Below are 16,269 nucleotides of genomic sequence, written 5' to 3'. Positions count from 1 at the left end.
TCCCTTTCTCCTACTGCCTAGGAGATAGAGGCATTTTCTCCACCCTCGCTTGTCAGACACCAACACTCTGACAACCTCCCACAAAAATGTCCAGACTGACCTTCTTCAGGTAATTACCCTTTGTCCTGAGCAGAAGAACTCCATTTGCTCCTGCTCAGCCTCCTTCATGACATTTTCACTGTTCTCCTCTAGCTCAATCTCCTCCCACTCCATGGAGTCTTCCCCCACCCTCTCTCCCAGGTGCTGCTCCTCCACTTGATTATCCTCCATCTCCCAATCACCTCCTGACTTTTCTGCCTGCTGGGAGTTGGAGTGCTGTCTCTCATGTTCCCTCCTCCCTTGCAAGTGCTGCTGGGTTCTGTAGTTCTCTTCCTTTCTTGCAAGTCTCCTACCCCCTTTTCCCGGCAGAGAGTGCTCTTCCTTTCTTGGCTTACTGCCCCTGTCAGCTCTTCTCTGCTTTCCCTCTACCTCCTCCTTACAACTATTAAATTATTGCTACATATTCCTTAAACAAAGATTGTTTACATTTGTTTATCTAGACCTTATATGCACATGATACTGCTTATTAAACCTGAAGGCAAAACCAAAGTGTGGTTAAACAATTTGGTATGAACTGTGTTGTTTGTCTTTACTTGTTATGAAATGCTTTGAGTCCTACTGATCTGTACATCTATTGTGTTATTTGGGTGGAAACAGGTGGGCTTATAGGGAGGGATGAGAGTACGGGAGGGGAATTATGCCGTCCCTGCGACACTTTGTTCTATATTTTGTATCATTTATGTGACACTGTACCAAACTGAACCTAATCTAAGTAATTATGTCATCTCTTTGATACATTGTTTCCATCCCTGTATTATCTTCATGATACTTTGTCATGTCTTTGATACATTGTTTCCATCCCTGTATTATCTCTGTGATACTTTGTACCATACTATGTAAGCCGCATTGAACCTGCTATTGAGCGGGAAAGAGCGGGGTATAAATGCCACAAATAAATAAATTCTTGGGGTAAAAGTAAAAGTTTTTATTGTGCCATGTTGGATGGTTTACTGTTTTTCCTTGTTCTGTATGAAACTTATCATCCATCTCACTGTATTTCCAGTCTTGGCACAGTATGAGCCATCACGAAATATAAGAAAACCAACTTATAGCCCATTTAGTTTCCACAAATGAGAGATCTGTTTTACTTATAAACCACTTGTCCTTGAAACATGCTCAAACAACAGAATAATCCATTTGTGCATCTAAAAGGTACAGTTCTACAAAACAGATGAAGATGTGATTACATGTGCCCCAATGAAAGGCGAGTTTAATTCTGCTTCCATTTAATTTCTATATATTCCATCATCTTTATAACACCATCGGGCTCATTTTCAAAAGAGAAAAATGTCCAAAAAGTGATGTGTGCATTTGGATATTTTTCTCACAAAAACGTACAAGTCAATATTTTCAAAACCTCTTTTAGACATTTTTCTCTGAAGTCCATCAGAAGTGCATCTAAATCTCAAGGGGATGTGTCAGGGGCGTGTTCAAGGCGGGACTTGGGCGTTCCTAAGACTTAGATGTTTTTCTGCCATAATGGAACAAAACAAAAACGTCCAGGACTAAAACTTAGAAGTTTTGAGCTAGACCTGTTTTTATAATGAATAGCTGCAATGGGAATTGAACCCACTACCCCGGGATCAAAGTCCACTGCACTAACCACTAGGCTAGTCCTTCACTCCACACAAAAAGGTGCCCCAGATGACCACTGGAGGGTATCAGGGATCACCTCCTCTTACTCCCCCAGTGGTCACTAACCCCCTCCCACCCCCCAAAAATATGATTAAAATATTACTTGTCAGCCTCAGATGTTATACTCAGGTCCATTAGAATAGCATGCAGGTCCCTGGAGTAGCCTGGTAGTGGTGCAGTGCACTGCAGACAGGTGGACCTCCCCTTACCTGTTACACTTGTGGAGGAAACTGTGAGCCCTCCAAAATCCACCAGAAACCCACTGTACTCACATATTGGTGCTCTCTTCACCCATAAGGGCCATGGTAGTGGTGTACAGTTGAGGGTAGTGGGTTTTGGGGGGCTCAGCAGACAAATTAAGGGAGCAGTGGTCAGATATGTACCTGGGAGCATTTTATAAAGTCCACTGCAGTGCCCCCAAGGATGCCCTATTGCTGTCCTGGGATGTCACTTTTCCACTATTCTACCTGATGCCAAACTTTCTATTTTTTTTTTTTTTTTATAACATCCGAGCCTTAAGTCTATTGTTTATCAGTAGATTTGGGCTTTGAATTCAAATCTATAGATAAAATGGAGGTCTCATTACATATATCTAAATACTAGAGTGCTATTTTTCCATACTTCATAGCAAGAGTGTACATTCCCTAATTATCTGTCCCAATGCAACTGAAGCTTTTACCTCCTCAATACGTGTAAATGATTTCATCCCTGTGTGGATTCTCTGATGCTGTGTGATGCTTTCTTTCCAACCAAAGCTTTTACCACACTAAGAACATGTAAATGGTTTTACTTCTGTGTGTATTTTCTGGTGCATTGTTAGGTTTACGTTCTGACCAAAGCTTTTACCATACTCTATACATGCGAAAGGTTTCTCTCCTGTGTGGACTCTCTGATGCACTTTGAGATTTACATTACAACCACAGCTTTTACCTAGAACATGTGAATGGTTTCACTCTATTGTGGATTTTGGACGTTTTTTGCATTTGGACGTTTTTGTTTGAAAATGGACCAAAAAATAAAATGTCCAAATCCCAAAACTTTTTTCCAAACAGTATTTTCAAAAGGAAAAGAGAGACGTTTTTATTTGTTGAAAATAGCCTCCTTTCCTGTTCAAACATCAAAACTGCCCCTCTATGCTTCCCAAGGCAGACTACAACAACATTTAAGATGAACCCATCAGGAAAAGGAATATCCTCACTGAAATTTGGCCATCTATATTGTATACAGTGTATTTATTCAATTTTTAGTGTAGAAAAATGAGCACAAAATACAGAGTTTAAAATTGCTGTTTCTACCAGCTATAATAATTTTAAAGCTGTTTTAGTGATATTCAATTGTTATTTCATGATATTTATATCTACATATGGGAAGCTTTCAAATAAATTAAAAAGCTGTCCAATATGTAAAAAAAAAAAAAAAAAAAAAATCTTGTCCTCCACCTTTTAAGTCATTGTCTGCCCAATTGAAACAGCTTTAGACTTGCTACAGATGGACCAACAATAAAAGAATGACAATGAGGATGCAGGAGCTCATAGGTTTGCTTGTTTGTTTTGAGTAAATGGGGATAACGGCTGTGCTGGGAAGGTGAAACAGATTGTCCGAATTGGCTTCCTTGCTTACAATAGACTAGATAGGCTCACTTCCACACCTGTTTATTGTGTATCTGGATTTTCAGAAGGCGAGGCGTTTGACAAAGTGCCTCATGAAAGACTCAAGAGGAAATTGGATAGTTATGGGATAGGAGGTACTGTCCTATTGTGGATTAAAAACTGGTTAAAAGATAGAAAACAGAGAGTAGGGTTAAATGGTCCGTATTCTCAGTGGAGAAAGGTAGTTAGTGGGGTTCCCCAGGGGTCCGTGCTGGGATCGCTGCTTTTTAATATATTTATAAATTACCTAGAGATGGGGGTAACTAGTGAGGTAATTACATTTGCTGATGACACAAAGTTATTCAAAGTCATTAAATCGCGGGAGGATTGTGAAAAATTACAAGAGGTCCGTACAAGACTGGGTGTCTAAATGACAGATGACGTTTAATGTGAGCAAGAGCAAAGTGATGCATGTGGGAAAGAGGAACTGAATTATAGCTACGTGATGCAAGGTTCCACATTAGGAGTCACGGACCAAGAAAGGGATCTAGGTGTCATCGTTGATGATACGTTGAAACCTTCTGCTTAATGTGCTGCGGCGGCTAAGAAAGCAAATAGAATGTTAGGTATTATTAGGAAAGGAATCGAAAACAAAAATGAGGATGTTATAATGCCTTTGTATTGGTCCATGGTGCGACCGCACCTCAAATATTGTGTTCTATTCTGGCCGCCGCATCTCAAAAAAGATATAGTGGAATTAGAAAAGGTGTATAGAAGGGTAACAAAAATGATAAAGGGGATGGGATGACTTCCCTATGAGGAAAGGCTAAAGTGGCTAGGGCTGTTCAGCTTGGAGAAAAGTCGGCTGAGGGGGAGATATGATAGAGGTCTATAAAATAATGAGTGGAGTGGAACAGGTAGATGTGAAGCGTCTGTTTACACTTTCTAAAAATACTAGGGCTAGGGGGCATGCAATGAAGCTACAACGTAGTAAATTAAACTCTGGAATTTGATGCCAGAGAATGTGGTAAAGGCAGTTAGCTTAGCAGAGTTTTAAAAAGGTTTAGACGGGTTCATAAAGGAAAAGTCCATAGACAATTATTATATTGGACTTGGGGAAAATCCACTATTTCTGGGATAAGCAACATAAAATGTTTTGTACTTTTTGGGGATCTTGCCGGGTATTTGTGGCCTGGTTTGGCCGCTGCTACAGTTGGGATGCTGGGCTTGATGGACCTTTGGTTTGTCCCAGTATGGCAATATTTACGTACTTATGTACTAAACCACCTTGGATGAGACAGTCTGGGAAACGGACATATATAATGAAAATGGCAGCCAAAGCCCTGGCTTTAAATCATTTAAAGACCGCGCCACCCTTCTAGCGCTGCGTACGACTGGTAGCGCTATAGAAGTGATTTATAGTAGTAGTAGTAGTAGTAGTAGTGTGTGCCAGTGCCAAGGACGATTTCAAATGCAAGCCTCTCATGGTCTTCAGAGCACAAAATCCTTGCATACTTAAAGGAAAGTACCTGAACTGCATGCCAGTCCATTGGAGATGAAACTGTAAAGCTTGGGTGTTGAACCAATCCCAGAATATTTTGGACATCAACCAGCTTATTTTCGAAAGAATGGTGCCCATCTTCGAGAGATGGGCGCCCATCTCCTGAGGGCGCCCAAATTGGTATAATCAAAAGCCGATTTTGGGCGCTTTCAACTGCACTCCGTCGCGGAGACGAACAAAGTTCACGGGGGCGTGTTGGCACAGTAGCGAAGGCGGGACAGGGGCGGGCATGGGAGTGGTTAGCAGATGGGAGGCTTCAGGCCATAATGGAAAAAAGAAGGGCGCCCGTAGCGAGAATTTAGGTCGCTTTTTTTGGACCCTTTTTTTTTTTTAGGTCCAAGTCCCAAAAAGGTGCCCGAACTGCCCAGATGACCACCGGAGGGAATCAGGGATGACCTCCCCTGATTCCTGTATAATTATGGTACAGCCAGAGACCCCCCACTGGAATGGTGGCGGGCCCAGTCATAGAGCTCAGGCCATTACAGAACTTGGCTGAGTCAGAAATCTGATGGCTGACATAACTGGGAGCTTACTGGAAAAGTATGGCCTAGTTTGTAGCCCGGATTGAGGCCTAAATAAGCTAAATTAGGAAAAGTTAGGAATAGATATGGAAACAAAATGGAGGATTTCAACACAAAATGGAAGCTGTATCTGTTACAAAGTGGAATTTTCTCTAATGTAAGTTAGAAAAACAAGTTGAGAAATGAGTGAGTCATGCCAGGTGCAAAGAAAATAGGGAACTAGCTGTCCAAGAGAGGAGGGAGACTTTCCTGTGAGCAGGGTCTTGCTTAAGATTTGTGGACAAAACCATGTTAGCAAGATAGAAGCTACTCATTAGCATGAGCCAATCAGTGACAACCATGACATTAGCATAGATCCAATCAGGTATATCTACTGTCATATTACCCATATCCTGAGGGCACCTATAAAAATCAGGGTTTTTCCTGGTTTAAGTTAGAGAGAAAAGGGTTGCCACTCTCTCTCCAAGGGAAACCAATGTGTCCAGCAGAATTAACAAATTACCTAATTGCTTTCCCTTGTAAAACCTCTAATTGGTAAAAGAAATTATAAAAGATTAGCAAAAATTAACACCTGTTTGCAGCTTATTAAATTCCTATAATTAATTGATTGTATGTGCCTGTTGTCAATCACTGATTTGACTTATACCTTAGTAAATAAACTCCTCATTCCAAATGATGATTTGTGGGCTTCACTTAATGTTCAAAGGCTGTAAGTATAAATGCTTTTGCTGTATCAGGCTATCATTCGCTGCATTGTATAACCTGTAGCCTAAATCCAGTTTGTCATAAGGCTGGTATCTATTCCTTGCCAGTGCTGAGAGGTGGACTAATGCGGGTCCCTTAGACTTAACGTCTCTCTCAGTGGCAATTCCTTTTAGAACTGCACAACCCCTTGAGTACCCCAGTACTAGTGCTATTTAGAGATGGAGTCAGATTTAAGGTCACTCCAGCCTTCTTGGGGGGGGGGGGGCTCTGGACCCCTCAATTCTCAACATTCCCCAAGTGGTCACTAACCCCCTCCCACAAAAAAAAAGTACTTAAAAAAACTTTTTTTTTCCAGCCTTTAAGCCAGCCTCAAATGTCATACCCAGCTCCATGACAGCAGTATGCAGGTCCCTGGAGCAGTTTTTAGTGGGTGCAGTGCACTTCAGGCAGGTGGACCCAGGCCCCCCCTACCTGTTACACTTGTGGTGATAAATGTGAGCCCTCCAACCCCCCCCCCCAAAACCCACTGTACCCATATGTACGTGCCCCCCTTCACCCATAAGGGCTATGGTAGTGGGTTTTGGGGGGATTTGGGGAGCTCAGCACCCAAGGTAAGGGAGCTATGCACCTGGGAGGTATTTTAATGTTGTTTTTTTTTTAAATTTTAAAAGTGCCCCCTAGGGTGCCTGGTTGGTGTCCTGGCAGGTCAGAGGGACCAGTGCACTATGAATCCTGGCCCCTCCCACGACCAAATGCCTTGGAGTTGTTCGGTTTTGAGATGGCCGCCTTCGGTTTCCATTATTGCTGAAAACCGATGCCAACCATCTCAGACCCGCCCATCTCTGACATTTGGCCGGGCCCAACCGTATTATCGAAAGAAAAGATGGCCACCCATCTTTTTCGATAATACAGTTGGGACCGCCCCTTCTCGTATCTGTTCCCGGAGATGGGCGCCCTTAGAGATGGGAGGCGCCTTTCGATTATGCCCCTCAATGTGTTTCATCTCAGAAGTTGAATGGTATCTTCACCGTATGAAACTTCGCCTTCCAGGTTTTGCGGATTTTATGTTTTGTATACTTGCTAGCGTTGGTATGTGGACTCTTTATGATCTTTTCTATTTGACAAAATTGAGTTCCTTATTTTATTTGATTTTAATAAATATAAACCACCTTGATTTTGCTTGCATGATAGGCTGTATGTGAAATTAATAAACGATAAATGATTTTGAATAGTGCCCCAGTCACTGTCACTAAGCCCTTGAAAATGTTCACCCAGATGTAAAAGTCCTTTATGTCCCCGAAAACTACTTATGTCATTCAGCGCCTCAATCAGGGAATTATAAAGGTTTTCAAGTGTCACTAAATGCGGAAGTTTTACATCAAAGCATCTGAAGCTTGAGATGCAGATAATGAAGCCACCATGTTTGACAATTTGCAACGTAATTGACTAGGTTGGCATAGCCCACTGTCCCAGGCTATTATAAAAAGTTGTTTGGGAAAAAAACTTGGCCTGACTGTGTAACAAACTTTGAGGGCTTTGAAAATGTTGCAGAAAACGTGAAAAAAGGTGTGGCAAACATAATGCTTTTTGCGAAGAATCAGTGGAGTGGGCTTTGACGACATGAGACAAGAAGATGTGGAGGAAATTTTGGCTGAGACTGCAGTAGACATAGATGAGATAGCGCCACAAGGCATCAAGAGGCAGCAATGATGACAAAAAAAAGGAAGATGAGCCTAAGGCTTCAAAAGTTGTGCCTCTTACAGTAGCAAAAATTGCGAAGTGGGCATCAACGTTGGCTACAATGTTCAGCAAAATAGAGGAATTTGATCCCATGCTAAAATGCAGTCTAAAATTTAAGCCTCTTGCAAACTCTGTATTTGCTCCTTACATCAAAATGCTTAAGGATTGGAGGAGGAAAAGCCATGCAGATGAGATTGACAGTTCTTCCAGTCAGCGAGTCACAAGAGCCAGGTTCCAGAGGTTGATCTGTCAGCTTCGCTGTCTTCATCTCCTACTGTGCAGGAATCGCAAACCTCTTCCTCTCATGCAGTTGTTGACGTATAATGATGTTTTATTTTCCTGCACTATTTTCTGTGCATGTTACTTTTAGTTATTGTTACTGTAAATAAATAATTTATATTGAGGGGAGATATGATAGAAGTGTATAAAATAATGAGTGGAATGGATCGGGTGGATGTGAAGCGACTGTTCACGCTATCCAAAAATACTAGGACTAGAGGGCATGAGTTGAAGCTACAGTGTGGTAAATTTAAAACAAATCGGAGAAATTTTTCTTCACCCAACGTGTAATTAGACTCTGGAATTCGTTGCCGGAGAACGTGGTACGGGCGGTTAGCTTGACGGAGTTTAAAAAGGGGTTAGATAGATTCCTAAAGGACAAGTCCATAGACCGCTATTAAATGGACTTGGAAAAATTCCGCATTTTTAGGTATAACTTGTCTGGAATGTTTTTACGTTTGGGGAGCGTGCCAGGTGCCCTTGACCTGGATTGGCCACTGTCGGTGACAGGATGCTGGGCTAGATGGACCTTTGGTCTTTCCCAGTATGGCACTACTTATGTACTTATGCATTTTTTTTTGTTTTTAATTGCCTGACAAGAATGCAAGATGGAACCTAACCCTGTATTTCTCATAGGAGCAATGCTTCACTTTTTGCATTTTTGCAAAAACAGAGATTGTGAGGAACCTAACCCTGTATTTTCCATAGGAACAATGCATCACCTTTTGTGGTTCGCACAATTTTTTGGAACTGTATCTGCATGAATAGTGAGAACACACTGTAGTATAAAATTACTTGCAAGATAGATGTGTAATATAGTTGTTTGGTTTATTACAGCAGGTGGTTGACTGAAATGTAGAATATGATGGCAGATAAGAACTATGAGACCCATCTAGTCTGCACTGTATATTTTTTTTATTATAATGCCACAGTGTTCAGTTGCTTTCACATTCGTTTCACATCTTTATCTGTAAAGGTATAGAGTATGCCTTCTTGAATTGAGCAGTTCCAGTTGATTTGTTACATATGCTAATTAATGCATGTTAACTAATATGCACAGAATGTACATAATGTAAAACTGTACTCAAAATAGTCTCTCTACTTGTCTGTTTCAGACATCTCTAAAAGATACCCAAGGCTATGAAGTTTTGTACAATATCCTTTATTTCACTCGATTGCATGCTTTTTTAAAAACCTGTTTGACGTGAGGAACAACATTTAAAACAACATTAGGTAAGGGGCCCAATATTCAGCCAACACCACCGCTGGCATTGACTATCCCAGTTTGCGGAGCCAGTTAAGTGCGATGTTCAACACTTAACTGGCTTTCTTAACCGGCTGTGCTTTACGGTGTAAAGGGGCCGCTTCTCAAAACTACCACCAGCATTAACATGCAGTTAATGCCGGGCTTGTTCACACATTATACAGCACCGAATGCTCAGATGGCTCGAGTGCTGGTGATAATGGGCGTGTTAAAGATGGCTGCAAATTGTATTTAAATGGATATTAACGAGGTCAAAAGTATTCTTTCCCAATGCACAAATGAAAGTGCTGCAGTGCACAAAAGAAAATGATGGCCCATAGTGCTGAAAATGTAACGTCAGGTAGAAGATTTCTTGTCAATTTTTCACATTAAACCTTGGGTTTGGTTGGCTTTTGTAAGGGAGGGAACCCATGCAACTGTAAAAGCTGATGATGAGAACCAACCTCTGTGATTCTGAGCAAAAACAAAAGTGAAAGCACATATTGATGCCTGTTTTCTGTGCTTTAAATATGAGCTTTTGAAAAGTTTAAATTGCAAACAAATTTTGAAGGGCTCATATTTAAAAGCGTAAAACAGCGCTGATGTGTGCTTCCACTTTTGGGATTGGCAGGGCATGGAAATGAGTAAAACAAACTTGGTTTGACACCCTAACCTTTATGCACAATGGTGTCATGCATTCATAATTACTGTATTAAGATTAAAAAACGAAAAACTTTATAGATCTATGTTGTGATTCAAAAACCTTAAAAACACATCTCAACTAAAAACGGAGGTTATTCAACTTAAAAAAAGTGGTGAATGAGTAAAAAAACAGTGCTATTTGCTTTAAAAAGTCCTATGGTACTTTAAAAATGTAGTGCTGACAAAGGGTTTGCATCGCTAAAAAAAAACACTTTTGGGATTGTCAGCGCATGCTCACAAGAGCTGTACATACTGCAAATCCTTTGTGCGCATGGCCCAGACGTGGTACTCCCCTTGCTTTCAGTTTTAGTACCGATTAACCTTGCATGTTTTTTGCATAAAGTTTCTCTTGAGCATTGCTTAGCTATTTTTCTGCTCTGCTGTTGCACTATGGGGTTTGGCGTTGTGGGCTTTGGCACCTAGCTTTGAGCCTAAGCTCCAAAGATAGGACTGACTTTTATGCCATCCTTTTTATTTGGTTAACCTTGACATTTAACTAGCTGAGTGCCGAGTCTACCCCCAAAATGCCCCCCAAATAGCTGGTTTTCAGTTCGGTGCTAACCTAAGTGCCACTTAAAATTAGCAGTTAGTCCTGAACAGTAGATTTAACCAGGAGCCATTTGTGGCCAGTTAAATTGCATTGAATATTGATCTGAATGTATGTAGCTAATTGTGTTGCTTCACCCCCACTGTAACTATTAATGGACCGTTGTGATTTTAGCATGGGCAAGTTTTGCTGCTTTCACTTGTATCATAATGCTTTTTATATGTTTCATATGGAGACAGCGTTCTATCATAACAGTAATTTAATTTTGTGACTATTCTGTTTTGCATTCCTTGGCTTGTTCATGTCTTAGGCTACCATCTGCTGACCATACAAGATAACTACATTGACATTTGCTGTGTCTTTCCAAACAAAAGAAATCTGTAACCTGTGCTCTGATTAGGCAAGCCACTAAGAATATTGGGACACTTTCTTTGAGAAAATTCTCCATTTGCTGCTTAACAGCAGTTCCCAGGCCTGCAAACTGTATCTTTTATTATATGTCCAGAGCCTATAGAGATAATGGTCTAGAGTCATTGATAGGAAATATATTTTGGGAACTATATGGCCAGATAATTATCTTTCTACTTTCTATCTAAGAATTCCAGAAAATCGGGTAATTATTGAGAGTGGCTGGAAGAATAAAAAGGAAATTTTCTCATAGGTTTCTAGATAGATACTTTTTTGGAACGGGGTCTTAATACAGAATCTACTCCTTCAAATGCTCAAGGGATGAATCAGTATGGAATACTGCTGTGTCTGAAGTACTAGATGGGTTAGTGCCTTTACATAGAAAATAAAAAAGTCTGATAATCCCTGGTACACTGAAATTTTGCAGGATTTGAAAAGGAAATGCAGAGTGATAGAACGACAATGGGGAAAAAAACCTAGAGACTGTAGTTTGTATCAGACTTGGAGGAATAGTATTTGGGATTATAAAAAGGCAATGAAGGAATTAAAAATTCAATTCTATGATCCAAAGCTAAAGGATTCTGAAAATTCTTCCAAAACACTGTTCAAAATTTATATTGAATTAACTAGTACTGATAGAACCAGGAATATTTCTGAAATATCTCCGCCTTTTGCAGATCAACTTGCCTTTTTTTTTTTTTAATCTACGGTTAACAACATTAGACAGTTATTTGTATTCAATAACATTGATGCTGATTTAGCACTGTTTGAATGACAGGTTAACCAGGGAAAATTCATTCCATAATCTGTTTCTTCTACTATGATAGGAAAATGTTTGGGAATGGTGGCCAAGAAAGGAAGTCCTTTGGACATTTGTCCTTTTTATTTATTTTTTACATTTGTATCCCATATTTTCCCACCTTTTTGCAGGCTCAATGTGGCTTACATAGTACCATTTAAAGGCAATTCCTTCTCAAATCTTTATCAACAATGTGTTGCTGAAGGGTATTTATCCTAATTAAATTACTTCAATTGCTCTCACTTTCATTCCTAAAAATAAAGGAGATCTTGCTCAAGTTGAAAATTTTAGACCAGTGACGAGTATTCCTTGGATAGCAAAACTCCTTGAGTTTGTGGTGAACTCAGCTCTCACTTTTTTTTTTTTTTTTTTTAGAAGAATCTATATACAGTGCACTCCATTTAAGTGCATGTCGGATAAGCACATGCTCTGTTTAACTGCATGCCGTACTTCGGTCCCGTTTTTGGTGCCATCAATTTCTATGGGGACAAACTTCGGTTTAGCGCACCACTGATAAGTGCAAGATTCGCTTATATGCATGGTTTAAGACTGCTCCTTTGCAGGGACAACTCCACATAAGCACGCGCACGGAATATGGAAGCCGATTGGCGTGTGACAACCAGTGAGATTTCAAATTTACTGTATCTTTAACTGCCACAGGCAGAATAAGCGAAAAAATGTTGTTAGAGTGTACACTGGGGTTGTCGTCGCGCAACTGTAAGACTTTAACACTGGCTGAACGAATAGAAGTTCTTAAAAAATTAGAAAACAAACAAAGTCAAGCATCTATTGCGAAAGAATATGGTGTCAATCCGAGTCAAATTTCACGTATCTTGAAGGAGAAAGCTTCTGGAAGACTGGCAAAACAATATAAATCCACAACGGAAACGAAAACGGGCGGGAAAAGCTGAGGATGTAGAAGATGCTCTTCGGTGGTTTTCTCAAGTCAGGAGCAAACAGTTTCCTGTCAGTGGTCCACTGCTTATGGAGAAAGCTAATCAGCTAGCTGAAAGTCTTGGACTAACTGAATTCAAAGCCACTGTTGGATGGTTGGAAAGATGGAAGGAGAGGAACAACATAAAATTCAAGAAACAGCATGGTGAGAAACAAGACGCTGATGATTTTGGTGCTGAAAATTGGGTTGTTTCAGTTCTTCCTACCATGTTGAACGAGTTTGCACCTCGTGACATTTTCAATGCTGATGAAAACGGTCTGTATTGGTGAGCAATTCCTGATGGAACACTTGCATTCAAACAAGCCGAAACTACAGGAGGTAAAACGTCGAAGGACCGACTGACGATCCTCCTTTGCTGCAATATGGATGGGAGTGAGAAGTTGGAACCCCTCGTCATTGGAAAGAGCAGACAGCCCCGTTGCTTCAAGAATGTTAAGCGACTTCCTGTGTCATATGAGGCTAACGCAAATTCATGGATGACTGGGGAAATTTGGAAGCAGTAGCTAAAGAAGTTAGACACTAGAATGCGGGAACAAAAGCATCAGATTTTATTGCTTTGTCATAATTGTGCTGCACACAGTGATGATGTCAGGCTGTCTAACATCAAGGTTGTCTTCCTGCCACCAAACACTACCTCTCTGATCCAACCTATGGATCAGGGCATAATAGCCAATTTCAAACAACATTATCGGGCTCTTGTGCTACGTCATCTGATGAGCATTATGGATGACCAGACTGGCAAGGATAAACATGCTGTTGAACTGGCTCGTAATCTATCACTGTTGGATTCCCTACATATGCAGAAAGAAGCCTGGAATTATGTTACACAGGCAACCATTGTGAACTGCTACAAGCAGGCAAGCTTTGTTAAGATGTGGCGAGGGACGAAACAGATGCAGCTGTTGCAAACGCGTCAGATGACCAGGCTATTGACATCCCAGCCTGTGTTACTGAAGAGGAGTTTCATCACTACGTAGCTGTTGATTTCGATCTACAAACAGCTGACGACAGCACTGATGTCCAGATATGTGCCTACATGCAGGCAACGGCTGATGATGAAACAGATGATGAAATGAGCAGCGAGGCACATGCTGACGAAATTCAACAACCTCCTGTCACTTTTGCCAAAGTGCTGGAGAATCTCAACACCCTGCGGGCCTATCTGGAAGCCACTGGATGTCAGTACTATGACCAGTTTTTACCGTCTGTCACATAGTCTATGGAACTCACAGACACAAGAGTGTACAGAGGACTATGACTGACTACTTGAAGTAAGCCTAACGTCAGTTAATGGAGACTGTATACGGTACGTAATAATAAACAGTACTGTACATATGTTTATCAGATGTCAAGCTTCTTTGTCACAACGGTTAAGTGCACTCTCCAGTTAACTGCATGTATTTCTTTGGTCCCAGACCCTTGCACTTAAGTGGATTGCACTGTATTTACATTCCTCACAGCAAGGGTTTTGCCTGATGCATAGCACAGAGACAATGTTAATAGTGCTTATAAGAGGTATAAAGTGATTCGTAGCCTTGGGTAAGGAAGTTGTCCTGTTGCAATTTAATATTTCCACTGTGTTTGATGCTATGGATCATAATTTGCTGCTTTTTAGATTGAGTGAAATAGGTATTGGGGGGGGGGGGGTTATTTCTTAAATGTTTTTCATCCTTCTTGGGAAATAGACAATATAGCATTTTGAAGAATGATATAGCATCAAAGGGTTGGAAGCTGAACTACTTGTCCATCTGGTGTCCCATTGTCACCTCAACTTTTTAAAGTTTATGTGAGACATTTGGGAGGTTACTTACTGTCTTTAAACGTTTTTTTCATTATCATATGCAGGTGACATTTTTGTTTTGTGCCTGTTCCGGATTCTTTGGGGAATATTTTTTCATTAATAAGACATTATATAAAAATTGTAGAAAATTGGGCTTCTTCTAACTTTCTTAAACTTAATACGCAGTACACAAAGTTAGTATGGTTTGGTGACCAGCAGAAAGTCTCTTCTGAAATAATAAATCTTTCCTCAGGTATGTCTTTAAAATTTGATAATAAATCAAAAGTACTTGGATAATTTTAGATTCCAAGCTATTTTATGGACACTAGGTTAGTGCTTTGGTAAGAAAATTTTTTTTTAATCTAAGAGCGATTAGGGCATCCTTAAGCCCTGGTGGATTTCAAACAATAGCACAGGTAATTTTGCTTTCATTATTGGATTATTGTAATTCTTTATATTGTGGCATAAATAAACAACAAATGCGGCATCTCCAATTTATGCAGAATACAGCTGCTAGATTAATCTTTGGATCAGGCAGGTCTTTTGAAGTTAGCCCCCAGTTGAATAACTTACATTGACTAAGACTATTAATTTGAGGTTCTAATCTATCTAGTATATAAATGTGTTTATGGTGCTAATTCAGTTATGGTAGGAAACTTGCTTATATTCCCAAGTCATAGAGGGCATCTAAGGAGTTCTAAAAAATCTATGTCTTGATGTCCCTTCTGTAAAAAAAACAAAAAAAAACAACAACCTGTGATTGAAGTCTGTTTGGGAACATTCTTTGCCCTCTAAGGCACAAAAATATGGAATAGTCTACCTATAACATTTTGCTTAACTACGCCTTACAGTTCTTTTTGAATGGTCTTAAAAACATATTTGTTCATTTCTTAATGTTTTATAAAAATGACTTAGATGGATATTTTCTATTATTGATTTTAATGTAATTCTATCTGGTTGGGATATCTCTTTGCTCAGTGATCCGTTTTGAATTGCAAGTTAAAAGCGGAATAAAAATTGCAGAATAGAATAGAGCATTACTTCCTATTAGAACTGCATGTTAATCGCAATTAATGATGATAAAAATCATGATTAATAATTTAATCAAGTGCTTCACACCTTCTCCCTCCACCCCCCCCCAGTGCACAGTTGGGCAGATCTCCCTGCCCATAGCTTTCCCTCCCTTCCCCTCTCCTCGTGTACCTGTTCAAAAGCAAGCAAGTATTTGGTTCTGCAGTATCAGTGGCACACCAGTGGCAGCTGTACTCACAGGCTGCCTGTAGCGGTTCTTTTCCTCTTACCCATCCTTCCCTTCTGAAAACAGGATGAGGGGGTGGGACTGATCAGAGGGAAAGGACTGGTATATATGCACATGAGTGAGATTTGCATATAATGAGGCAGTATATGCAAATCAATTTCATGCATATTTATTGTGGATATCCTGAAAATCTGACTGGCAAGAGGTTACTCCAAAACTGATTCGGGAAATGCTGCTTTATATGACCATCACAGCTGGAAGTCTAGAGATTGATTTTTCTGTTAAATGCTACTGGTCCCATCAACACATTTTGCTATACTAGTAGGTATTGTGATATACAGTGATGTGAAAAAGCATTTCTCCGAGGACAAGCAGGCCTGTAATTCTCACATGTGGGTAACGTGATCGGCATTGTCCGGTCCGCTCTCCTATACTCCTTTGGGGGTAC

The 16,269-nt window shown here is 40.3% G+C and overlaps 1 protein-coding gene across 6 annotated transcripts in view; it reads left to right on the top strand.

The window, feature by feature from the left end:
* The window catches only part of CEP44 (centrosomal protein 44), a 149,322-nt gene that overhangs the window by 3,078 nt on the left and 129,975 nt on the right, over positions 1-16,269 (top strand). The window contains exon 2 of one of the 6 annotated variants that reach the window (XM_030191534.1): positions 9,245-9,362. The exons of the other annotated variants lie outside the window; for them this stretch is intronic. The gene's annotated coding sequence lies outside the window, so the exon portion shown is untranslated. The remainder of the gene's footprint in view (positions 1-9,244; positions 9,363-16,269) is intronic. 6 annotated transcript variants of the gene reach the window in all.

Source organism: Microcaecilia unicolor, chromosome 2 (genome assembly GCF_901765095.1).
Source record: "Microcaecilia unicolor chromosome 2, aMicUni1.1, whole genome shotgun sequence".
Classification (NCBI taxonomy): domain Eukaryota; kingdom Metazoa; phylum Chordata; class Amphibia; order Gymnophiona; family Siphonopidae; genus Microcaecilia; species Microcaecilia unicolor.
This window is presented reverse-complemented; position numbering and strand designations above follow the sequence as displayed.